General features: G+C 48.1%; 1 protein-coding gene across 7 annotated transcripts in view; it reads right to left on the bottom strand.

The window, feature by feature from the left end:
• ARHGEF1 (Rho guanine nucleotide exchange factor 1) overlaps window positions 1-10492 on the bottom strand; it is a 69387-nt gene extending 58895 nt beyond the window's left edge. Inside the window, exon 1 of one of the 7 annotated variants that reach the window (XM_032228117.1) lies at window positions 10195-10492. The gene's annotated coding sequence lies outside the window, so the exon portion shown is untranslated. Of the gene's footprint in view, window positions 1-2464; window positions 2557-10194 lie in introns of those variants that run through there. The other 6 variants (XM_032228112.1, XM_032228111.1, XM_032228116.1 and 3 more) reach the window with 6 other exon arrangements.
• Between the last annotated feature and the right edge of the window lie 3832 nt (window positions 10493-14324).

The raw sequence follows: 14324 nt of genomic DNA, 5'->3' as shown, positions 1-14324 counted from the left end.
AAAGTTAAAGAGTTAAACCAGCATTCTAAGTTTTTGGCCAGTGAAGAGACATGTAACTCAAGGAAAGGTGCACTAGGATCCATCAGTAGACGGATCCCTGATGTATGGTAGATCTAAAAAAAGTTTCTCAACTTTAAATGACATCTTAACACTATATTTCAAATACTGTAATTGAACTATCTGGATCGCTGTTTCTCAAGTTGCCCAATTTTAACGTGCCTGGATTTCAACTCCCAGAATAGCTATGCTGGCTGGGGAATTCTGGGAGTTGAAGTCCAAGCATCTTAAAGTTGCCAAAGTAGAGGAACTCAGATCTGGATCATGAAAAAAACCCAAAATGGAGACATAACTCTGGCTTTGCAGCGCTGATCTCTTACTTTAGCAACTTGATGCTCCTTCTCTTCGCCAAAAAACCCAAACTGTCCAGGGCTTCTGCTAACAATTTGCCATCTAATTGAAACCCTCAGTGTTTTGAGCTGCTTGGAGGAGTTCCTTCCCAAACCTTCCTTCTTGCTGTCCCTTATGGCGGTCCACACTTTTATGGGAATTACGGACACAGCCGTTCCTTTCGTCTTCTCAGGATGACCCCCCCAAAAAAAACTACTTGAGGCTCAGGAAACAGGTAAAAGGAAGAGCAGAATTGGAAGGGACTTTGGAGGTCTTCTAGTCCAACCCCCTGCTCAGGCAGGAAATCCTATACTGTTTCCAACAATCGGTTGTCCAAACTCTTCTTAAAAACTCCAGTATTGGAGGAAAGAAGGAAGGAAGGAAGGAAGGAAGGAAGGAAGGAAGGAAGGAAGGAAGGAAGGAAGGAAGGAAGGAAGGGAGGGAGGGAGGAAAGAAGGATAACAGAGCTGGAAGGGACCTTGGAGGTCTTCTAGTCCAACCCCCTGCTCAGGCAGGAAATCCTATACTGTTTCCAACAAACGGTTGTCCAAACTCTTCTTAAAAACTCCAGTATTGGAGGAAGGAAGGAAGGAAGGAAGGAAGGAAGGAAGGAAGGATAACAGAGCTGGAAGGGACCTTGGAGGTCTTCTAGTCCAACCCCCTGCTCAGGCAGGAAATCCTATACTGTTTCCAACAAACGGTTGTCCAAACTCTTCTTAAAAACTCCAGTATTGGAGGAAGGAAGGAAGGAAGGAAGGAAGGAAGGAAGGAAGGAAGGAAGGAAGGAAGGATAACAGAGCTGGAAGGGACCTTGGAGGTCTTCTAGTCCAACCCCCTGCTCAGGCAGGAAATCCTATACTGTTTCCAACAAACGGTTGTCCAAACTCTTCTTAAAAACTCCAGTATTGGAGGAAGGAAGGAAGGAAGGAAGGAAGGAAGGAAGGAAGGATAACAGAGCTGGAAGGGACCTTGGAGGTCTTCTAGTCCAACCCCCTGCTCAGGCAGGAAATCCTATACTGTTTCCAACAAACGGTTGTCCAAACTCTTCTTAAAAACTCCAGTATTGGAGAAAGGAAGGAAGGAAGGAAGGAAGGAAGGAAGGAAGGATAACAGAGCTGGAAGGGACCTTGGAGGTCTTCTAGTCCAACCCCCTGCTCAAGCAGGAAACCCTCTACCACTTCACACAAACGCCTGTCCAATCTCTTCTCAAAAACCTCCATTGATGAAACAACCCACAACTTCTGGTGGCAGGCCGTTCCCCTGATTCATTATTCTGCCCGGAAGGAAAGCCAGTTCCAACATGATCCCACCCACCAAGTGGAATCTCAATGCATCCTAAAAACGGGAGTGGGAGGACACCACAAACACTTCTTGTCGACACAGATGCCCTATCTGTCTGGCCCAGACAAGGCACAGCCAAGAAAAAAATAGTTGGAAACAGTTGAAAAGCACTTTGCGGAGCAGTAGCAAAAACGAAACCAACAGGAAATGCCACGCTAATTCACTTCTCATGGTCCTTTATCGTCCCCTAAATTACAGACTCATTTCCTTACATACATATATATATATATATATATATATATATATATATATATATATATATATATATATATATATTTAACCTACGTTTTTCTTTTCTTTTTTTCCTTCCTTCCATCTCATTTTTTCCCCTCCTAGGCTTTTCCCACCTCGCTTAGCTTTCCTTTTCTCCGAAAATAAACGCAGGAGGTGGGACTTTGAGATAAGTCAACAGACCCAGAGGGAAGGGCTACGATGAATATCCCCACCCCACCCCCAAGGCTGCAAATTCAACCGTGTTTAAGAGAAAAGATCCCTGGTCTGCCCTGAACAGTTTCAGACAACAGCAAAAACCTCTTTTACGGAACATCTAACAAAATATACGTAGCCTTCCATTTTTTTTACAAAAATGACTGAAGGAATGCCAGCTGTTATAATAACAGAGATAAGGTTGCAGTCTTGGCATTTTTGACAATACAATAAGAAAATTACAGCAGCTAAGATGCACCTATTCCCTGTGGCTATCTAAGCATGCAAATTTGATTTTTTAAAAAGTCACCTCTCTCTCTCGATTTTTTTTCCCAGTTTCTTCAGCCTCGCTGGTGCACGAGCCTTTGTAGCAAAGGAAATTTTTTTGTGTGAAAAGACTGAGAAAGAACTATCTCCTGTTTTGAACCCAAGTCGAATCAGGTGCAGAGTTGAAACCCGTGTAATTTCCTGTTGGGCGTCATCACACCATCTAATTATGACAAGTAAGGCGAGCTTGCGAACTTCCCCTCCCTTCTTTTCTGACACCTCCCTTCAATTGTCAAAACTGAGCTTCCTTGGGTCAGGTTAACTCTGTTCTCTAGAGCAGTGGTTCCCAAACTTGGCAACTTTAAGACTCTCCAGCTGGCTGGAGAATTCTGGGAGTTGAAGTCCACAAGTCTTAAAGTTGCCAAGTTTGGGAACCACTGCTCTAGAGCAATATTTCTGAAATTTGGCCACTTTAAGCAGGGTGGACTTCAACTCCCAGAATTCCCCAGCCATGTTGAAGTCCACCCTTGCTTAAAGCGGTCAAACTTGAGAAACTCAGATTTACATTATTAAACAAAAAGCTAAAAAGAAAAACACCGCTGGATTTGCAACAAGATCTCTTACTTGAAACAGCATTTTTTGCATCTACACTCAACTGGTGTGTGTGTGTGTGTGTGTGTGTGTGTGTGTGTGTGTTGGTGTCCTAGGCAAAATGGGGAATTCTGGGAGTTGAAGTCCACACATCTTACAAGTTACCACGGTTGAGATACTTGTGTCGAACATTAAAAAAACAAAAACTAAAAAAAGAGGGTTTGCAACAAGATCTCTTGAAGCAACATTTTGGCATCTGGACTCAACAGGTGGGCCTTGGGTCCTATGCAAAATGGGGGATTCTGGGAGCTGTAGTCCACACATCTTAAAAGTTACCAAGGTTGAAAACCTCAGATCTAAGAACATTTTTAAAAAGAAAAAAAGATAGATGCGTCTCTGAATTTATAACTGTGATCTCTTTGCTTGAAAGCACATTTCTGCATCTCGGTGCAACCGGCAGGCCTTGAATGGGGGGGGGGGGGGGTGTTGGGTGATCCTATGCAAAATGAGGAATTCTGGGAGTTGAAGTCCAGACTTTGCTAAGTTTCAGAGACATCGCTGCAGAGGGCTAAGCATCCGTGACAAGTTGCGTTTCAAAAGAAGCAAACTCATTCTGCAAATGCGGTCATCCTGTCATGTCGCCAAGAAGCACAACAGACAAGAGCTTTGCTAATCACGATGGAGATTAAATGGGGGGTGGGTGGGTGGGTGGGTGAGGGAAGGAGGGGGTGGGCTACGGTCTGCTGGTGGGAAACATATGGCATGGCCTCACAGCATTAAGGGGGAAGAGGATATGGCAGAAAGCAGAAAAACAGAAGGAGAGAGGGAGGGAGAGGGGTAGAGAGAGAGAGATGGAGAGAGAGAGAGAGAAGTTTGGTCTTCCCCTGCCCCTTCCCCCCCAAACCACACTTCTCTTGGCTTGCAAACCTCCCACTGACCTCACCAGCTGAAGAGGCTTGTTCGGCCTCCCTGTTTGGCACACAAGGCTTGTCCCAGGACAGACAGAGGGGTGAGAAAACGGGAGGAGAATTTGTCCTGGCGCTAGAGTGGAAGGAGGCCAGTAATGCTGTTGCAGCTCTGAGTCACACCTTGACCGGGGAGATGGGTGATAAAATAAAAGTGATAATAAATAAAAAATAGAACGACTGTGGCAAGGGAAACAAAAAGGGAGTCCTAATAGTTAATTACCACTAACAGACGCTTTGGGGACAAGAACAAAACAATTGGAGCATCCCTTGTCTGCAATCGTCTGGGGCAATGATGGTGAATATTTTCGGCACCAAGTTTTCCACCACACTGGAAGGCGCATGTGTGCATGCCGGAACCCCGGAAATTGGAAAATCAGTAGCCCGGCGCTCACGGGCATGCTGGAAAACAAAAGAGCAAATGGCAACAGCATGCGTGCCCAGAGCAGGAGGTTGGACTAGAAGACCTCCAAGGGCCCTTCCAACTCTTCTATTGTATTGTGTTGTGTTTAGAATCCTTACATTGTCACAAATGATCCCAAGTCCACCCCTTCTTTGATTCACTTGACTCTTATCTGGCCAATCAATTTATCTATCAACTTAATACTTTCTGTTTCTGAAGGCATTGACAACATCCCCAGCCGTCAATTGCAAAACGGCAGCTTGGCTGTTTGCAACTGACATCCCTTCTACCCTGATTTTAAACAGCATCAAACAGCTCCCGTCTGCCCCCCGTCCCTGGTTCTTGGAAAGGACTCGTTGGATGGGTGAAAAAGGCCAAATCGAAATCTCGATGTCTGGCTGTGGGACAAACCATAATGAATAACAGTAACAGCACTTTTGTTCCAACTCGGTTGGTTAAAAAACATTTCTATAAACATCCTGAAACCACTGTCAGCAATCCGGGCAAGAATATAAAGCAGCAAAATAATCTGCAGCAATAAAATGAAAAAAAAGAGAGAGAGAGAGAGAGAGAGAGAACAATCCCTGCCCAAGTTCCTGGGAAATGGGGTGAATAAAGGCTGTGATAGAAGGCGTGTTCTGGGATTAGAAGTGGGGGCAATAAACATATAAATAAATGAACAGCTACTGCATAAGCTAAGGGATTCCAAGCAGAGGTAAATGTAGGAGGGACTGTTTTGACTCTGATCCTAGGCCTAAAGGAAGCTACACAGCCTTTTAACGCTCCAGACGTCAGAAGAACGGGGAGTCCTCGGTTTACGACCACAGTCGAGCCCAAAATTTCTGGGTGATTTCTGGAGCCAGGCAGTTGTGAACTGGGTTTTATAACCTTCCTTGCCTGCCCACAGTTGTTAAACAAATCGCTAGAGCTGTTAAGTTATGGTTGTTAAGTGAATCCGTTTTCCCCACTGGCTGTCAGGAGGTCGCAAAAGGAGACCGCATGGCCCAGAGCCACTGCAACCGTCATAAAGACGAGTCGGTTGCCAAGCATCTGAATTTTGATCATGCAACCAGAAGGTTGTAAGTGTGAAAAACCAGTCATAAACCATTTTCCCCCAGTACTGTTATAATGGCACTAAAAAAAAACTGTTGTAAGTCGAGGAAATAGAGTTGGAAGGGACCTTGGAGGTCTTCTAGTCTGACCCTCTGCTCAAGCAGGAAACCTATATGCCATTCCAGACAAATGGTTACCCAATCTCTTCTTTAAAATTTCCAGTGTTGGATCATTCACAACTTCTGGTTCCACTGATTAATTGTTCCCACTGTCAGGAAATTTTTTTCTCACAATAGAGGAACAATTAATAAAGATGACAGATTTGGCAATGATGGCTAAGTTAACGGCCCTCCCTCCGGAGGGAAAAACCACTGAATAAATTTCATTTATAATTGGAAGCCCTCTGTGGACTTTTTGCAAGCGATGGAGAAAAATCCAATTTTGACATATGGATGTGATGATTGCTGAAATTCTAATAGGGACAAAACAAAAGAACTTATATTTTAATTTCCCCTTTTCTTTTTGGGGGGCATGGGGGGGCGGGGATGGATGTTACACTTTTAAACTAAGAGTCGAATGAAAATGTCCTCTACATGATTCGGAGAAGTCAGAAGTCATTCTATTTTTGTCTTCCTTTCTTTTTCTTTGTACCTTTTTGATCTTTGTTGTTGTTTTTTTTAACTCTTATTTTTTCTCTTGTTAAGTTTATGTTGCTTTTGATGCATACACTTTGCAAAACGTAATAACATTATTTGGTTTAAAAACAATAACAAGAAATGACCTTTCCAAACATATCCTAGTCTAGGGACGGCCCCCTTTTTCATCTAAAACTTTTAACCCAAATCTGGAAAAATAAATGAACACCAACTGTTCAAAGCTTTATTCTAGCTTTATTTTCCACGCTTCTTCACCACAAAGTCCGTGTGCTCCCTCATCAAATCCATAGAGGCGTGCTAAAAGATCTCTGAAGCAAATCTTCATTTCTTTAAAGATTCAATGATTGCTCAAAGTGAAAATATCCTTTTTTAAAACCATGACGTTGATTACTGCCCCTCCACACACAAACGCAATTGCCATAAACCCTAACTAAACCCTACATGACTACATTTTAAATTCTCGCCCTGTCCTTGGCTACAAGTAGCCCTCAATTTAACAACTATTCACTTAGGGACCGTTTTGAGTTGCAACGGCACAGGAAAAAAATGGCTTACGGCTCTTTTTCACACTTAACAACTGTGGCAGTGGTCACATGATCAAAATCTAGACCACTTGGCAACTGCATGCTATTTATGATGGCGGCGTCAGAGGCTGGGCTCACACGATCCCCTTTTGGCCACCTCTGGCAAGCAAAGTCAATGGGGAAGCCAGGTTTCACTTAACAACCGGATTCCTAACTGAACAACGGCAGCGATTCAACTCAGCCACAGAAGGCAAAACATTTAACAACAGAAATGTAGAGCTCAATGTTGGTCGTAAACGGAGGATTACCTGTGTTTTGGATTCTAGAACTCACCTCAGCATTATGTCTTTTAGGAATAGACCAGGAGTCATAAAAACAAAGGAAGGAAGGAAGGAAGGAAGAGGGAGGGCGAGAGAGAGAAAGAGAGAAAGAAAAAAGAGGGAGGGAGAGAAAGAAGGAAGGAGGGAGGGTGTGTGTATGTGTGTGAGAGAGAGAGAGAGAAAGAGAAAGAAAGAGAGAAAGAAAAAAGAGGGAGGGAAGGAGGGAGAGAAAGAAGGAAGGAGGGAGGGGGTGTGTGTGAGAGAGAGAGAGAAAGAGAGAGAAAGAAAGAAAAAAGAAAGAGGGAGGGAGAGAAAGAAGGAAGGAGGGAGGGTGTGTGTGAGAGAGAGAGAAAAAGAAAAAAGAAAGAGGGAAGGAGGGAGAGAAAGAAGGAAGGAGGGAGGGTGTGTGTGTGTGAGAGAGAGAGAGAGAGAAAGAAAGAAAAAAGAAAGAAAGAAAGAAAGAAAAAGAAAGAAAGAAAGAAGAAAGAAGGAAGGAAGGAGGAAGGGTGTGTGTGTGAGAGAGAGAGAAAGAGAGAGAGAGAAAAAGAAAAAAGAAAGAGGGAAGGAGAGAAAGAAGGAAGGAGGGAGGGTGTGTGTGTGAGAGAGAGAAAGAGAGAAAGAAAGAAAAAAGAAAGAGGGAGGGAGAGAAAGAAGGAAGGAGGGAGGGTGTGTGTGTGAGAGAGAGAAAGAAAAAAGAAAGAGGGAGGGAGGGAGAGAAAGAGGGAAGGAAGGAGGGGGGGGTGTGAGAGAGAGAAAGAGAAAGAGAAAGAAAGAAAAAAGAAAGAGGGAGGGGGGAGAGAAAGAAGGAAGGAGGGAGGGAGTGTGTGTGTGTGTGAGTGAGTGAGAGAGAGAGAGAGAGAGAGATTTTCCATTCTGCATTTCAAATGCCAAACCACCCACCAAATCGTTTCAGGACATTTTAAAAAAATAATAATAATATGTTTTCAAGCTAACTCTAGATCTTAAGGTTCAAGTTGGTAGAACAATGTACAAAGAGCATGTACAGAATGCTCCAGGTTCTTAATCCTCCGCCTTCCCCTCCCCGCAAAGAAGGGGGGGGGGTTAGATCATCCGACATCCCCAAGGCGAGATTTCCGAGAATGGGACCGGGGGTTTTTCCCGCAGACGGCAGGCCAGAAAGCCCACTCTGCGCGCGCTCAGAGGCCCCCTTTCTTTCCTTCCCAGACCGAGCCCGGCGTTAACCCCTGCAGCTTCCCGGTCCGAGCTCCGAGAGGAGCCCAGCCTCCACCGTCCTTCCCGGACCCGGAGCTCCTTTCCCCGGGCGGCGCGACTTCCAGCCGCGCTTCCTCGCCAGGAAAAGCGCGGGCCCGCTGGAGGGCCCGATCCCGCCCGCACGTGAATCCGGCTAGGCGGGCCCGGGCAAGGCACGGGAAGGGAGGCGGGCAGAAAAGTATTGGGGGGGGGGGGGACAGGAAAAGTGGGAAGGGGAAACAAAAGTGGGAGGGGGGAGAAGAAAAGGGGGAGGGGGGACAGGAAAAATGGGAGGGGGACAATAAAAGTGGGAAGGGAAAACAATAAAAGTGGGAGGGGGGACAGGGAAAGCGGAGGGGGGACATGAAAAGTGGGAGGGGGAAACAAGAAAAGTGGGAGGGGGAAGAAACTAGGAGGGGGAACAAGAAAAGTGGGAGGGGGACAGGGAGAGTAGGGGGACAGGAAAAGTGGGAGGGGGAAGCAAGAAAAGTGGGAGGGGGAAGAAACTAGGAGGGGGAACAAGAAAAGTGGGAGGGGGACAGGGAGAGTAGGGGGACATGAAAAGTGGGAGGGGGAAACAAGAAAAGTGGGAGGGGGAAGAAACTAGGAGGGGGAACAAGAAAAGTGGGAGGGGGACAGGGAGAGTAGGGGGACAGGAAAAGTGGGAGGGGGAAGCAAGAAAAGTGGGAGGGGGGAAGAAAGTGGGAGGGGGACAAGAAAGGTGGGAGGGGGGACAGGGAGAGTGGGGGGACAGGAAAAGTGGGAGGGGGACAAGAAAGGTGGGAGGGGGGACAGGGAGAGTGGGGGGGACAGGAAAAGTGGGAGGGGGGAGAAACTAGGAGGGGGAACAAGAAAAGTGGGAGGGGGACAGGGAGAGTGGGGGGGACAGGAAAAGTGGGAGGGGGGAAGAAAGTGGGAGGGGGGACAGGGAGAGTGGGGGGGACAGGAAAAGTGGGAGGGGGGAGAAACTAGGAGGGGGAACAAGAAAAGTGGGAGGGGGACAGGGAGAGTGGGGGGGACAGGAAAAGTGGGAGGGGGAAACAAGAAAAGTGGGAGGGGGACAAGAAAGGTGGGAGGGGGGACAGGGAGAGTGGGGGGGACAGGAAAAGTGGGAGGAGGGACAGGGAGAGTGGGGGGACAGGAAAAGTGGGAGGGGGAAACAAGAAAAGTGGGAGGGGGACAAGAAAGGTGGGAGGGGGGACAGGGAGAGTGGGGGGGACAGGATAAGTGGGAGGGGGGAGAAACTAGGAGGGGGAACAAGAAAAGTGGGAGGGGGACAGGGAGAGTGGGGGGGACAGGAAAAGTGGGAGGGGGGAAGAAAGTGGGAGGGGGACAAGAAAGGTGGGAGGGGGGACAGGGAGAGTGGGGGGGACAGGAAAAGTGGGAGGGGGGAAGAAACTAGGAGGGGGAACAAGAAAAGTGGGAGGGGGACAGGGAGAGTGGGGGGACAGGAAAAGTGGGAGGGGGGAAGAAAGTGGGAGGGGGAACAAGAAAAGTGGGAGGGGGACAGGGAGAGTGGGGGGGACAGGAAAAGTGGGAGGGGGGAAGAAAGTGGGAGGGGGAACAAGAAAAGTGGGAGGGGGGACAGGGAGAGTGGGGGGGCATGAAAAGTGGGAGGGGGGACCGGGAAAGTGGGAGGGAGAAACAAGAAAAGTGGGAGGGGGGGACAAGAAAAGTGGGGGACCGGGAAAGTGGGAGGGGAAACAAGGAAAGTGGGGGGGGCATGGAAACTGGGAGGGGGGGACAAAAAAACTGGGAGGGAGGAGGGGGAAATCCGTCTCTGTCCCCCCCCCCAGACCCCTTTCCTTCCCCCTGCAAATTCCCCTGCGAGACAATGCCCGCTCCTCGCCCGCGACGGCGGAGCAAAGAGAGCCTATCCCCCATTCCACCCACCCGGGAGGTGCGGGGAGCGTCCCGGTTCCCTGCAGACCCGCCAAGCCGCCCGATCCCGCCCGTTTCCCACGGCCTTTCCCGGCCGGGCGGACGCCTCGGGGGGGGGGGGGGGAGCGAGCCAGCAAGGGGCGAAGCTGCGGGGCGGGAGCGGCTCACCTGGACCTGCTCGGCCTTGTGGCTCGCCCTGCGGGGCCCTCGGAGGCCGCTGCCGGGGCTTCCTGTGGCAGGGAGCGCCTCTCGGGGAAGGGCTGGACCGAAAGGGGGGCGGTGGAAGCAGGAGCCCGCCCCGTTCGCATGTTCCGGATCTCGCTTCCCCGCCGCCGCTGCCGCTGCTGCCGCCTGGGCGGCCCTCCCCTCGCTCGCTCGCTTCTGCTCCTCGCGACGGCTGCAAAAGCCGCCCGGCCACGTCGGAATGCCACGGGGACAGCCCGGCTTGCGGGCAGCGTCGGGAAGGCGGGAGGGGCCCGTCTAGACACGGGAGGGCGAAGAGTGGGAGGGGGGGTTGGCCGGGGAGGGGTGGGGGGGGAGATCGGGCGAGCTAGACCAGGTGGAGCCGATCGTCGGTGCCGCCCGAGCCTCGGATCGGCTTGCGCTTGGGACTCGCAGGCTTGTTCTCCAGCCTCTCGTTAAAGCTGGGTCGCGTTCCCACGAGCCGCCATCCGGGGTCCTGACTTAACCTCTTGTTTTCCTTTTATCCCTGCTGGGGCGTCAGAAAGTAAGCAAATCGTTTTGGGTTAGCTGGGATCAGAAGACAGACAGACAGACGGATGGCAGACAGACAGACAGACAGACAGATAGATAGATCTATCAGGTAGGTAGGTAGGTAAGTAGGCCTGTCGGTAGAGATAGATAGATAATCAGATAGATGATAGATAGATAGATAGATAGATAGATAGATAGATAGATAGATAGATAGATAGATAGATAATCAGATGGATGATAGATGGATGGATGGATGGATGGATGGATGGATGGATGGATGGATGGATGGATGGATGGATAGATAGATAGATGGATGATAGATCTATCAGGTAGGTAGGTAGGTACGTAGGTAGGTAGAGATAGATAGAGAGATGATAGATAAATAGATAATCAGATAGATAGATTGATAGATAGATAGATAGATAGATAGATAGATAGATAGATAGATAGATAGATAGATAGATGATAGATCTATCATGTAGGTAGGTAGGTAGGTAGAGATAGATAGATAGATGATAGATAAATAGATAATCAGATAGATAGATAGATAGATAGATAGATAGATAGATAGATGATAGATAGATAGATAGATAGATGATAGATAGATAGATAGATAGATAGATAGATAGATAGATAGATAGATAGATAGATAGATAGATACTGTGGTTGCTTGCCACCCGAAATTGTGGGTACTCCAACACTGGAGGTTTTAAAGAAGAGACTGGACACCAATTTGTCCAGAGTGGTATAAAGTCTCCTGCTTGAGCAGGGGTTGGACTAGAAGACCTCCAAGGTCCCTTCCAGCTCTAGTCTGATTGAGTGATTGATTGATTGAAATAGGAAGGAAGCGTAGTGGGGTTGTAGCTAAAGCTTAGAGCTTAGCAATTTTAAAATGGGTGGATTCCCCATCCGTCTGAATTCCCCAGCTAGCAAGTGTGGAGTTCAATTGAGCCCAGCATGCTTGGACTCCCAGCAACTGAAATTCCCCACCGGGCATGCTGGGACTTTAGTAGGGATTTTAAACACAGAATGGTGGCCGCCATCTTGACTTTATTGCCTCTCCTTGCATACATCCCTGAAGTCGGTCCTTGTTCGTTCACATTTGCAATGGTTCATGGTGCTTCTGCTTTTCCCTTTCCCTGTGATAAAATGTCCAATGTCTGGAATATTTGAAATCATCGTTATCAACATTTCTTTTGCTTTCTTTATTTTGTCCAACCCTTCCATCGGAAAGAGCAGTTTTTCCCAACTTTGACAACTTTTAAGAGGTTTGGATTTCAACTCCCAGAATTCCCCAGCCAGCAAATATGGGGTTCAGGTCCCAGAATTCCCTAGCTAGCACGGCTGGCTGGGGAATTCTAGGAGTTGAAATCCCTATCTCTCAAACCTTTGCAGTGTTGACGAACCCTGAAGTAGAAGATCTTCACATAAATCATGTATACATGTGCTACGTTTATCAAAACAACGATCATACTGGTTTGGTCTCATTCCTTGCTATTTTCATTCTGAGATTTTTTTAAAGACATTTTCAGATGGGTGTCGGGTCACACATTCTGTCCCCATTCTCAATTTACAGAAGATGCTTTCTTGTAAATTAAGATAAATATTAAATAAGTGCAAGTCCAATAGACAATATGCCTTTGAACTCCGGTGCTGGAGAAGACTCCTGCAAGTCCCTTGGACTGCAAGGTGATCCAACCGGTCAGTCCTAGAAGAGATCAACCCTGACTGCTCTTTAGAAGGCCAGATCCTGAAGAGGAAACTCAAAGACTTTGGCCACCGAATGAGAAGGAAGAAGGACTCCCTGGATGTGAAGTACCCGTGGTTCTCTCATGAGGCCAATGTTGAGAAAAGACACGGACACGAGCTTTCTCGGGATGAGGCGACGCAGAATGGAGTCTGGTAGCCTCTTTTATTGAGATAGGACAAAGGCAGGAGGAGCAATCAGCATGTGGTTAAAGTCAGCCTGTCAAACTACAATTGCTAATCTACTGCTCAGAGAAGTTCTGTCTATATATGGTCAAATCCTGGGCATCGTTGGGTAAGGCACATCTAGAGCGAACTATCAGGATGTTATGTTATGCACTATCAGGATGTCAGGATGTTATGGAGTTTGTTTTTTCCTGTGTGGTTCAGCGTGGCTGCGCATGCCCTGTTATGCACTGGGCCATGGGTGACCGCCACACCTACACAAAGAGTTATATGACAACACCTGGAGAAGAGCCTCATGCTGGGAACGATGGAGGGCAAAAGAATAAGAACGGGACAACAGAGAAGGAGGTGGCTGGATGGAGCCACCGAAGCTGTCGACATGAGCTTCAATGGACTCCAGAGGATGGTAGAGGACAGGAAGACCTGAAGGAACGTTGTCCATGGGGTCGCAAAGGATTGGACACGACTTTTCAACTAACAACAACAAAGCCCAATAGATATTGTGCAACTGGAATTAGGTGACAGATAAACCACGACAAATAATTGCATCTAGCTTGTTGTTTGTTCCTCCCCATTCATGGTCTGTGGTTTCCACCAAATTGCCCTTCAGTTTATTTAAAAAAAAACTGAGAAAGTTTGACATGAGTCTTCATGTGGGTTAGCTTCTGCAAAGGAGGGAGGAGGGCCTGAGAAGATTTTAGATTAGATTAGATTTAGTTTATTTGTATGCCGCCCTTCTCCGGGAAGGACTCAGGGCAGCGAACAACTCAAAAGGGGAAAAGGGGATACAAGCACAATACACGTAATTAAAATACACAAGAGTCATACAGCCATACAAGTCGAGAGGGGAGGGGAACTCATCAACCCCAGGCCTGCCGGCGCAGCCAGGTTTTGACGGCTTTCCGGAAGGCCTGGAGAGAGGTGAGGGTCCGAATCTCCGCGGGGAGTTCATTCCAAAGGGCGGAGCTGCTACAGAGAGGCCCTCCCCCGGGTGGTAGCCAGGTGGCATTGGCTGGTAAACGGAACCCGGAGGAGGCTGACCCTGTGCGATCTAACGGGTCTATGGGAGGTAATTGGCAGCAGGCGGTCTTTCAAGTACCCAGGTCCAATACCAGAAGCAGGAGGAGGGACAAATTCCTCCAGGGAGAGATGCGCAGGCAGCTGGATCTGGAGCAGAAAAGGTGGAGTGTGGGTGTGCTCCACTCTCCTGCTGCAGCTCAGCTGTGGACCCTAAATAAATATGGTCAGCAGGCAAGGATCATCATCATCTTTGTTTAATGACCCATAATCCCTTGCAGGATGGAGTCTGGGCGACTGAATGGAGCTAGCAGAATGTTTCCTGGCCGGATACCCTTCCCTGTTGCCAATGCGGAGTTTTGTTCAGCCGATATATTTTCCCATTGTGCCCAGAGAGAGAGAAATATCTGCCTCTACCTAGGATTGAACTCACGGCCTCCTGACAGTGAGGCTCCACCTCCACCGCACCACTCGCTCAGCAGGCAGGGATGACGGTACGGAAATATACATAGGTAGTCCTCGACTTAACGACCACAATTGACCCCCCCCAAATTTCTGTTGCTAAGCGAGACCCTTAAGTGAACTTTGCCCGTTTTTATGACTTTTCTTGCCGCAGTTGTTGTCAAATCACTACC

This window comes from Thamnophis elegans, chromosome 12, assembly GCF_009769535.1.
Source record: "Thamnophis elegans isolate rThaEle1 chromosome 12, rThaEle1.pri, whole genome shotgun sequence".
NCBI lineage: Eukaryota > Metazoa > Chordata > Lepidosauria > Squamata > Colubridae > Thamnophis > Thamnophis elegans.
This window is presented reverse-complemented; position numbering and strand designations above follow the sequence as displayed.